The 12225-nt window shown below is 46.8% G+C and overlaps 1 protein-coding gene and 1 long non-coding RNA gene across 8 annotated transcripts in view; one reads left to right on the top strand and one right to left on the bottom strand.

The window, feature by feature from the left end:
• The window catches only part of dnc (phosphodiesterase dunce), a 708859-nt gene that overhangs the window by 143241 nt on the left and 553393 nt on the right, over nt 1–12225 (bottom strand). The window lies entirely within an intron of this gene.
• LOC142559850 (uncharacterized) overlaps nt 6042–12225 on the top strand; it is a 104923-nt gene continuing 98739 nt past the window's right edge. The window contains exon 1 of the long non-coding RNA XR_012823259.1: nt 6042–6148. This is a non-coding gene — a long non-coding RNA (uncharacterized LOC142559850). The remainder of the gene's footprint in view (nt 6149–12225) is intronic.

Genomic DNA, 12225 nt, shown 5'->3' on the forward strand with positions numbered 1-12225 from the left:
ACCATAGCGTACTGCAGTAAAACACGTTGTGGGGCTAGTTGGCGCATAGCTTTCAATAGAATAAGCGCCAAAATTGACGGCACACAAGAAGAAATACGGAAAGGACAAGGCGCTACTTGCAACTGTTTATTGAAAAGACAAGTGGCTGATTATATAGCCATGAGGAGAGGAGAACGAAAAAAGAGGGACACTCAATAGGTGAATGCGCACGTGCGAGAACACTGAAGATATGGGGAATCACGCTTAATCTAAATATAAAACTTATCTAAAAACATGCTTTCATTCGTGTATATATTCAAAGACGGGGTACTGACGCAGTTGTCCCCTCTTTTCTTAATCTCGTTGGCCTCCAATAATTCACGGGCAACAGAATCTTTACTTTTATACATGATTGTCGTATCATGAAGCCTTGCTTCACATACCCGTTCATCCTTATTTCCGCAGGCCTTGCAATGAAGCGGCAAGTTAGAACCATATCCATTTTTCAATGAAAGCTTATGCTCCCGCAGGCGTTCATTAATACATCGGCCAGTTTGGCCGATCTACTCTTTTCCACACTTCAGTGGAATGTGGTATACTACCCCTTCTTCACACTTAACAAAAGGGTTCGTATGTTTAATAGAACACCCTACTTCTTTAGAGTCATCCGGACCAATCAAGCGGCACAAAGAAGCAAGCTATCGCGGCGCGGAAAAAACCACAGGAATTTTGTATTTGTATAGGTGTTGCCAATTATATATTTTGTATAGGTGTTGCCGTATGAGTCTACACAATTCAAAACTGTTAAACGAGCAGTTGCTACTATGTGCCTCGAATCCGCGCTGAAAAAATCGTGCTGTCATAAGGCACAAGCAAGCTTTGACGACCAGATTTTGAAGTTGAGGAAGGCTGGCTTTCCTCGCTTGGTTTTAAGCGCAGTTTCGGAGGCGTTATTAAAAAAACTGAAAAAAGAAAGAAAAAGAAGTGAAGAAGGTCAAACAGTCGAAAAGAAAGCTAAAGCGGTGGTGATTCCATATTCTCATAAAGTGGCGCATAATATGAAACACGTCGCCGTGAAATACAAAATTCCTGTGGTTTTTTCCGCGCCGCGAAAGCTTGCTACTTTGTGCCGCTTGATTGGTCCGGATGACTCTAAAGAAGTAGGGTGTTCTATTAAACATACCAACCCTTTTGTTAAGTGTGAAGAAGGGGTAGTATACTACATTCCACTGAAGTGTGGAAAAGAGTATATCGGCCAAACTGACCGATATAATGAACGCCTGCGGGAGCATAAGCTTTCATTGAAAAATGGATATGGTTCTAACTTGTCGCTTCATTGCAAGGCCTGCGGAAATAAGGATGAACGGGTATGTGAAGCAAGGCTTCATGATACGACAATCATGTATAAAAGTAAAGATTCTGTTGCCCGTGAATTATTGGAGGCCAACGAGATTAAGAAAAGAGGGGACAACTGTGTCAGTACCCCGTCTTTGAATATATACACGAATGGAAGCATGTTTTTAGATAAGTTTTATATTTAGATTAAGCGTGATTCCCCATATCTTCAGTGTTCTGGCACGTGCGCATTCACCTATTCAGTGTCCCTCTTTTTTCGTTCTCCTCTCCTCATGGCTATATAATCAGCCACTTGTCATTTCAATAAACAGTTGCAAGTAGCGCCTTGTCCTTTCTGTATTTCTTCTTGTGTGCTGTCAATTTTGGCGCTTATTCTATTGAAAGCTATGCACCATAGCGTAGCTGTGAACAAAAAAGCGTGTTATAGATAGTTAACATCTGAGTAGTCGGCAGAAATGATTGACATCTCCTAAGCATGCCTAGTGCCTTACTTAGCTTTTTTCTTACAATTTCACTATGGGAATGCCATAACATCATCATCATCATCGTCATCAGCAGCCTGGTTACGCCCACTGCAGGGCAAAGGCCTCTCCCATACTTCTCCAACAACCCCGGTCATATACTAATTGTGGCCATGTCGTCCCTGCAAACTTCTTAATCTCATCCGCCCACCTAACTTTCTGCCGTCCCCTTCTACGCTTCTCTTCCCTTGGAATCCAGTCCGTAACCCTCAATGACCATCGGTTATCTACCCTCCCCATTACATGTCCTGCCCATGCCCCCCCCCCCCCCCATTTCTCTTACTTGATTTCAACTAAGATGTCATTAACTCGCGTTTGTTCCCTCACCCAATCTGCTCTTTTCTTATCCCTTAACGTTACACCTATCATTCTTCTTTCCATAGCTCGTTGCGTCGTTCTCAAGTTGAGTAGAACGCTTTTCGTAAGCCTCGAGGGTTCTGCCCCGTAGGTGAGTACGGGTAAGACACAGCTATTATACACTTCTCTCTTGAGGGATAAGGGCAACGTGCTGTTCTGAGAATCTGAGAATGCCTGCCAAACGCACCCCAGCCCATTCTTATTCTTCTGATTATTTCCGTCTCATGATCCGGATCCGCCGTCACTACCTGCCCTAAGTAGATGTATTTCCTTACCACTTCCAGTGCCTCGTTACCTATTGTAAATTGCTGCTCTCTTCCGAGACTGTTAAACATTACTTTAGTTTTCTGTAGATTAATTTTTAGACCCACTCTTCTGCTTTGCCTCTCCAGGTCAGTGAGCATGCATTGCAATTGGTCCCCTGAGTTACTAAGCAAGGCAATATCAGCAATCGCAAGTTACTAAGGTATTCTCCATTAACTTTTATCCCCAATTCTTCCCAATCCAGGTCTCTGAATACCTCCTATAAACACACTGTGAATAGCATTGGATAGATCGTATCTCCCTGCCTGACGCCTTTCTTTATTGGGATTTTGTTGCTTTCTTTATGGAGGACTACGGTGGCTTTGGAGCCGCTATAGGTATCTTTCAGTATTTTTACATACGGCTCGTCTACACCCTGGTTCCGTAATGCCTCCATGACTGCTGAGGTTTCGACAGAATCAAGCGCTTTCTCGTAATCAATGAAAGCTATATGTAAGGGTTGGTTATATTCCGCACATTTCTCTATCACCTGACTGATAGTGTGAATATGGTCTATTGTTGAGTAGCCTTTGCGGAATCCTGCCTGGTCCTTTGCTTGACAGAAGTCTAAGGTGTTCCTGATTCTATTGGCGATTACCTTAGTAAATAGTTTGTAGGCAACGGACAGTAAGCTGATCGGTCTATAATTTTTCAAGTCTTTGGCGTCCCCTTTCTTATGGATTAGGATTATGTTAGCGTTCTTCCAAGATTCCGGTACGCTCGAGGTCATGAGGCATTGCGTATACAGGGTGGCCAGTTTCTCTAGAACAATATGTCCACCATCCTTCAACAAATCTGCTGTTACCTGATCTTCCCCAGCTGCCTTCCCCCTTTGCATATCTCCCAAGGCTTTCTTTACTTCTTCCGGCGTTACGTGTGGGATTTCGAGTTCCTCTAGACTATTTTCTCTTCCATTCTCGTCGTGGGTGCCACTGGTACTGTATAAATCTCTATAAAACTCCTCAGCCACTTGAACTATCTCATTCATATTAGTAATGATATTGCCGGCTTTGTCTCTTAACGCATACATCTGATTCTTGCCAATTCCTAGTTTCTTCTGTTCATGTAGGAGGTTGTGGCCAAGTACTGCACTAGGGTGGCCAATCCTGCTCTGGTGAGGGAGTGCGTTACCGGTTCTGGTCACCGGGATCAGGCCACACTCCAGGCCTGTTTATGCAATTTTTATCAACACGCGGATGCTTTAGCTATCGAAGAAAAATCAATCGCAGAATCGTTCAGGTATAGCTTTGAAGTAGCTGTGTACGTTGTTCCCTTCGATCGAAACAGAACAGCTTTAGTTTTTAAGCAGTTGATTTGTAGGGAGTTTACGGTCGACCATGCATACGAGTCACCTAGTGTCGCGTTTGCTGCTGAAATAATGTCATTTACGTCTACCCCTGTGAAAAACAAGGAAGTGTCATCCGCATATATGACATGCTGGATTGTCTGGTTTATGCTTATAATGTCGTTGATAAAAGTAATGAAAAGTAGTGGCCCCAATATACTACTTTGAGGTACACCTTGGGCAACTTTTTGCAAGGAAGATTATTCTGTGTTTATACTTACACACTGTAGCCTATTGCTCAAATAACTGGCAATTAAATTCAGTGCAGTGCCTCGGATGCCGTAATAGGGTAATTTTTGTAAAATGGTATTTTGATTGATCCGGTCAAAGGCTTTAGAGAAGTCAACAAATATACCTAGTGTAAAGCCAACCCTCGCTATACACCTTGTAATCGTTTATTATGGTGGTCCTACGTAGACGGCACTGTATTTTAAGTCGCAAGGCGTGTTCGTGTAGCCACACGAAGGAAGCCAGAATGAGAAAGTCAACTGTTTCTTCCGGATTCTGTCTTTTTTTAAATTATACCGTTCACTGTACTTGTTGTTGAACGTTGGAAAAGGTCAACGTTGAGGCAGCGACATTTACGTGCGCCACGACGCGAAGCTTCACGCACGACGGTGAGGACGACGCCATTGTTGTAGGCAGCGAAATTTCCGTCGAACAACGCTCAGAAAACAGGTTTTTGCACGCTGGTCTACATCTGGACGCAAAATGCTAGCCCCCCGTCCTTTTTTCTTTCTTTCCTTTTTTTGCAATTTCCAATAGGATCAAAAGTAGGGCGAGGTGGTACGGAAACATACTTTTGTTGCATCGCGAAAGGACGAAGACGTGTATAGACAAGATGCAGAGGGCGAGCGCTGGCGATCATTGGAAAGGTGAATACGGTGACACATAGAAGAGCCCTGCGTACAAGAAATGGAAATGTGCGCCCTCTTTTTTCTCCTGCTTTTCATCACATTAGCTCTCGCTTGGTGAACGTGAAGACAAGAAACTGTAATAGACCGCCGACAGAAAAATCTCCTAGCAGTCCAGGGCATCGCAATGACACCGCGGATGTTATTGTTGAAAATGTGTTCTTCAAATGAATGCGTCTATAAATGAAAAGCCCGCGGAAAATCGCATGGTAGCGACGATCTCGTGCGCGGCTCTGTATGACGAGTGCGCCTGCATAACTTTAAAGAAATCAAACCAAGGCATTCAGTGCCGCAATTTAACAGACCGGCAATGAGGGACACCGTAGCAGCGGGGGCCTGCGTATAAAATTCGACAACCTGACGTTCTTTGACATGCACCTAAGCTTTAGTACACGAACGTTTCCGCGTTCACTCGCATCGTAATACGGCCTCCGCGGCATGGAAACGAACCTGGGACTGGTAGTATCGACCGGTAGCATCCCGTTTTCGAATGAAGGATCAAAGCTCAAGGAGGGTAGTGCTGAACAAATTTTGATCTCCATATGACCTTATATGGCGTTTGACATGGCGTCTTTCGCTACTTAGTGTACCCACACCGGAAGGTGTGGATTCCCGCATTTCGGACCCACTTCTTCTTTCAAGAAAACGCAACGGCTGTCCTCGCCACGCCGTGCGCAGCTTTCTAAAATGCGATGTGAGCTACGCAATGTATGCGCAACACTTCCCAGTGTAGAACTCCCAAACCGACACGTAGTTTTCCACCATACGTTTGTTCCACAGTATATGGAATGCACAGGGCATAGTCGTGCCTATTCAAGGCGACGTTGTCCTGATATACGGCAAGCCACGTAGTGTCGAATAGTTATGTTTACAGCGCCGCAAGGCATCCTTTGCTGCCTCGACTGTTTGTCTTCTGCTTCTTTTTAGTTTTATTTTCGAATGCCCAAGATAAAGCAACGCACGTGGCCCTGTATCGAGGACAGCAATCGGGAGGGAAAGAAAAGACACGCGATACGTAAAGAAACGTGCTTAAAACGTCCGCGCAAGCGAGTAGTAATTGGCAAACGTCGCGACACACTCACTTATCTCGCGTTTACGACGGGCACGAGTGTTTTATTTTGATTTTTCTTGCTTTTTCGTGCCTCGTGCGACTCGGTGACCCCTACCGGCTGACGGGAACGCTTTCTCTTCCGTAATCTCGCACGTGAGAGATAACGGGCGCACCTGACCTCGCGCGCCGACGAATTCCGATAGAGCGCACGCAGGACAGAACCACGGCGCCGCCGGTCTCGAGAGAAGCCCGCGAACGAGCAAGGGCAAACACCGGCACTTCATTTAGAGCGCACATCTCTCTTCGCTTGGCGTCGACTCGGGTAAAGTTCTTTTGTATGTGTTTCTCTTTTTCTTGTTGACGTATCGAGATAAGGCCAGCTTACAACGTCTCATTATTTTTCACGTCACTCCTCGTGAAGGCTCAATCATGTTTACAAGCGCTTCGCTAGCTCGATATCAGGCGGCTGTTGTGATGCCCTTTGACCTTTGTTCTTCTTTTTCCCTTCAAATTTCTTCGAGAATCGTGAAGCTAGCCAGGTGTCATACGCTTCCAAGACCTCGTGTATCTAACTGCTCGAAAAGTGAGCGCACTTTTAAATGCATCAGCTAAGCGAGCTTCGAAAAAGCGCGTTTCACTGGTCCCCCTTTTATTTCCTCTATTGCTTCCATAAATGCTTCAACGAAGTTGACTTCCGTGGAAAGTGCATTACATCGGCCCCCTTGTTTTATCTACGCAAAGTATTTATAATAATCAGAGTAATTAAGCAAATTAGAGGATTACTGTCTGCCACTCGTTTGATCTTGTTCTACCAGACGCTTTCCCGCTGTCCACTCTAAAGCTGCAGCACTGGCAACGGCTACGGAGTCTCAGCGAATAAAGTTGAGCAGCTTTTGAGCACGAGATCGTAGGTTCGATCGCCGGCTGCATTTTGAAGAGGGGCGGAGTGCAGAAAGCATTCGTGTAACGCGCTTTGGTTGCATAACAAAAGACAGCTCCCCCTGGTGGTCAAAGTGAATTCCGAGCCCTTCATTGCGGCGTCCATAACAACCTCCGTATTTCTAGACAGATGACACAAGCAAGGTTGACTTTAGGATGCATTATTTAGATTTTGCATCTAGCCTACACAGAACTCTCTTTAGCCACTCGCGCCGCCTACTGTAACCTTGCACTCGTGAATTTGTGTGCTGTGTGAAAGTATGTTAATCTTATGCCAATTACTGCCAGTTGGTTTCGTGTTTGTGTTATGTATTATGTACTGCGTGCTAGGACGACAACTCACTGCTAACCGCTTCGCCATAGAAACAGCCGCCTGTTGCTCTGCCGCGCAGGCTAATCGCAGTCGCAAAAATTTAGAATAGAACAAAATGATTATTATTAATTTACAAGCGTCAAATGTGCCACTGTTTCACATAATTTTTTTTCGCAAATATCGTGTTTCCAAAGATATGTACTGCCAAACGATGTACGGCCCACATTGTTCGTACCACTTCGACTCTCGCGAAGCCCGTAAGTTTTCCACTTCAAGCTGCACATGAACACGATAAGGAGGTTTACGAGGCCTCAAAAAATTCCCGTCGACTAGGCGACAGAATATCTGCGCCAGACCGCAGGTACGCAGACAACATAGACAGGCGCCATTATTGCTCCCTATCAGTATCGCGTAAAGAAAGGTGCACGCGTTACCGGAGTGTGTCCAAGATATAAAGAAAAGAAAAGCTTTTGTGAATCTTATCGGGTCCTTTCTCTACAACACCCCCCCCCCCCCCCCTCCTCTGATGCATGGCCTGAAAGTGTAATAGCATCTTCAGACTGTTTATTCATTCTCACGAAGATATATACCGTAGGAATAACGATATAGAGTCTTCAGAAAATAACGCATGCACACCGGTTCAGCCCCATTATTTAGCGATAACTTCACCCTCGTCACTCAGAAACATATTATCATCCTAATATATCTCCGTTTCTGGACGAAGTCCTCTCCCGTAGCCACCTTCTATTTCTCCTGTCGTAGGTCTGCCGACTGCAAGTCTATGCCCTCAAATCTTGTCTTATTGCAACACCCAATTTTGTGTTGTCTTTCGACTGCGCTTCTCTTCCTTTGGTTCCCACTCCCTTAATCTAATAGACAACCGGTTATATGTTCTACGCCATAGCACGACCTTCCCAACTTCTTCCTTTTGTATCAATCAGGACATCAGCTACACACGTTTGCTAACTCATACCACCGTCACCATATCTCGTTAGGTTACGGCTACCACTTTTCCTTCAGAAAAACAAAATGCAATATAGGCGCTAGCTTTCCGTACACACATAAAATGAAGGCAGACAATATTGCGTACGGCTTTCTTGAAAATCGACACCCGCTTTATCTAAACGGCTGCGCCAACGTGAACGACGAAAAGCGACCGTGGAGTGCGTTTCGAATACCGCCAGGTAGGGATGAAAATCCTGGACGTTCCATCAACATTGAAACACCTAATATCTATATTACACCTTTATCGCTGTGTTTAGGCAGATAAGAGCACGTTTTTACAGTAGCAGATATGAGAATATCTTTACTTTGTACATTTGCATGAGTATGCTGCGTTTGGCACTTAACCGCGGTAGTTAAACAAAAGATGTTTGCGTCCGCAACTTAAGAGTAGATAACGAAAACGAACTTAAAAAGGTGATCGAGTTCCACAGCTGTCACAATGTCTCAAAAATGTACTATAAGTAAAAAAAATACTGCACGAAGCATTCTTCAGACTTCCACCTGTTTCAAAACGTCTTCCTATCTCGGTAGCGCAGAAATCAAAATTAAGATTAAATCCTGGGGGTTTCACTCGCCAAATTCACGATCTGATTATGGGGTAGCTGTAGTGGGGGGCTCCGGATTAATTTTCACCACCAGGGATTCTTTAACGTGCACCTAAATTTAAATACGCGAGAGCATGTGCAGCCGTCGCGGCCGGCATCGAACCCATGACCTCGAGCTCAGCAGCGCAACGCCACAGCCACTGGCCCTAGCGCGGCGGATAGCACAGAAATGAACCTGTCGTGAAGCAAGCCTGGCGTACGCGTCTACGGGAGCTGACGCGCGCACGTCCATTGCTTCGCAAAGAGACCCCCCGGTCGTCTCCCATTCAGTGACGCAGTCCGAGCGGGCAGCGTCTTGCAGGAGACCTTTGCAACACCAACAACGGCTGAATGCGGCCAGCCTTGCAGGGCTGCACGGAGGGGGCTCGCGTGGCGAGCAGTTGCCACGCGTGTGCCGCTCGGATTCCGCTTACGCCTGCCCCAAAGCCAAAGGAGTGCAGCGAGGAGCGATGCGCGCCAAGCCTGCAGGACCGACACCATTGCGCCATAAACCGCTGGAGCAGCGCGCGTCATGAAATCGGATAACGCCGTCTTTGCATGGCGGGCCACAGGCCGAGCCATACGGCTTCGACCAAGACTTAGCTACTGGATATAAATCCAATCAGCTGCACGTCTCAATAATATAAACTGATAATAGTTCAGCAAACTGGGCGAGTTTGTATTGCTTCGTCCTTGGAAAGGCGCTTATAGGAAGAGGGACGAGGCGAAGAAGGCGCGAGAGAAACGCACAAAAGACAGTGGACGTGCGCCACCCGGCCATCGCGCTCACTCCCGCCACCTTATCCGATAGATAAAATATGGCAGAAACAACCAAGACCAGTTGAACCTTAACGTGGCTAACAGCTTGAATTTACTGTCGCGTAGTACTACGGAGACACGGCAGACACACAACTTCTCGTTGGATATAAAAAGTCTCAGAGACTTTCCTTGTCCTCTGGTCATACATACCTACGCATTGCGCACAGGCAAAAGTTCCGACACTGTCCATGAAATCTGCGGCTGCTTGCGGTCTTAAATATTTATGAGGCAGCTCTGGGAACACTGTGGTTGACTAAGCAGTGCAACACAATCGAAAACGCTATAAAAGAAACAGACCGGACAAGCGCAGGTTTTAACCCGACATTTGTTGTACAATAAAACCACTCTTAAGCCACTGTAAAGAAACAAAGCAAAACGCAATAGTAATGACCACTATAATCCACAGCGTTCGCGCCCAGACCAGGTCAAGAGAAAGAATTTCAGGACGATTAATCAGATGGGTTTTCAAGGAACGCCATTCCTCAATTGTTTGCAACTATGGATGGTGTTAAAACATGTGGTACCAAGTTCTTTTTAACTGTAAAATGCCTCAGCTATTACGTAACGGGGTTGCATAAAGAAAGATCCTTGTGGCTAGCATTGTTTACATTGGCGTATTATTTTTTCTTGCAGGATTAGCATGTTTATGTGGACCTTTGCTGTATGTGTGTTCCTGTTTATTGGGAAAACAGTAGTTTCAGTCACTTAACTATGTCTCGATATAGCCGGTTTTATGTTCGTTTGCCTGAAGCTATTGAGTAACAAGACGCCTTGAATAAATGTTGAGTTAATCTATCTCAGTTTTTAACTATAAAAGAGTTGTCTTCCAACAGTGACTTGCACATCGCATTCGCGACACTGTACCACAAGGTGCGAAAGCACTCCTGCGCCTAATATACGAGCAGCGTTATGTCGGAACGGAATTGGTAGTTCCATTCAGCCACTGCTGGGCAATCGCCATTATTCCGTCCGTCCCTTACACGTCCCCATCAGCGCTCCAGTGTCGTCAACCGCTGAGCTCGCTTCTACTTTGCGACACGGCTCGCAATTATTGCGCGCTGGCTACTCTCCGGACCGCGCGTCTTTTTGTCAGCACAGCCTGCGCATCTTTGCCTAAATAATTTATGCCTGCTTGCGGAACGTCACTAGCCGCATAGAGGCGAGGCGAGACGAGACGGGAACTTATACCGAACAGGAGTGACTTAGGGCGTCCCCATGGCGACCATCGTGCTGTTTACAAACAGGCAGCGGCCGTCGGGTCACGAACATCACCGCACTATAACGGAACCAAAAGAGCCCCCAGCTATATGCTGGCGAAAGCGCGAAATCAAAAGAAAGAAATAAAGAAATCACGGTTTCGTTTCCACGTCAGCGGCTGCTGCTTCCTCGCGAATGAATGGGAGAGCTCGTTAGAAAGGACGGCTTCGCTGCAAGCCAAAAATAGAGCAAACGGACTGAGCGGAGACGTCGCAGTGGCCAAGCCAAAGAAACACTGCTTAGAGAGCGTTTCGCTTTGTCTTCTTAATACTGTGCAGTGCTCGTAACTATAAGGTTGACGTCAGTCAATCAGGCGAAACCCGCTCGCCGACATAGCGACGGCTCTTGACCCATCGGCCCATTTGTCATCGCGCGAAGGTCTGGTCAGTTTGTAGCCAGACAAGCAGTATAAATTTGATGTCATTGTCACGGGTATCAGATGACGTGACGAGCGTTTTGTGATGAACTTCTGCGAGTAGAATGAGCATTGTCGCCTGCCTTTGCCTAGCTTCGGACATGCTGTCTGGCGTAGCCTTCGTTGTCTCTGAGGGGGCTTCCTACATGGTGTTTCTTTAGGAATAAAAGAGTACTGGGGTTTCACATGCCAGAATCATGGTATGATTATGATGCACGCCGTAGTGGGGGACTATAGATTAATTTTAATTCCCTGGGGTTCTTCACTGCGTGCCCAATGCACGGTACACGCACCATGGTTGCATAGTGTTGCGTTTCGCCTGCGACACGTGGTTTTGCCGGCGCGACTGCGGCGGGGCGGCAGACATTTTGGCCCGATCGTCGTCGCCGCAACGCTCATCGGCAGGTGTTTCCAGGCGCGACTGCGGCGATGCGACCGCAAAGGATCACCCTCTCATTCCAGTCATTGTGCCCGAACCAGGCGAAGCGAAAGCAGGGATCATCCTCTCATTACAGTCATTGTGCCCGACCGGCAGCGCTACGACAGGGTGCTACGAGATCGTGCTCGACATGGTGCTACGGCAGCGCTACGACAGGGTGCTACGAGATCGTGCTCGACATGGTGCTACGGCAGCGCTTCGACAGTGTGCGTCACCATTAGCCCATTGTACATTCACGTGCTCGTCTTTTGAGGGGTTCCTTCTTGCCCTCAACTGCGAGAGTATAAAAACAGCTGCCCCCGGACGCCAAAAAGAGGGGCTCCGATTTCTTCTGTTGAGTAAAGTGCTCTCCCGTCTCTCTACTTCGGTCAACCTGACCGCCAACTCTTTGCGATGTTAAAATAAACAAGTTGTTTTGTTGTTACCAGTCGACTCATGCTTTGCCGGGACCTTCGGATGCTTCCAGTTGTACCCCAGGCCGCCAGGCCAACGCTACCCTTGGGGCTTGCGACCCAGGTACAACCACGGGCGTCAGCGCCGAGTTCCCAACAACCGATCGTACCAGCGGTGCGATCAAAACATCTGGTTGGCAGCGGTGAGATCGCCTCCGACTTCAAACAACTGTCTG

Source organism: Dermacentor variabilis, chromosome 10 (genome assembly GCF_050947875.1).
Source record: "Dermacentor variabilis isolate Ectoservices chromosome 10, ASM5094787v1, whole genome shotgun sequence".
Classification (NCBI taxonomy): domain Eukaryota; kingdom Metazoa; phylum Arthropoda; class Arachnida; order Ixodida; family Ixodidae; genus Dermacentor; species Dermacentor variabilis.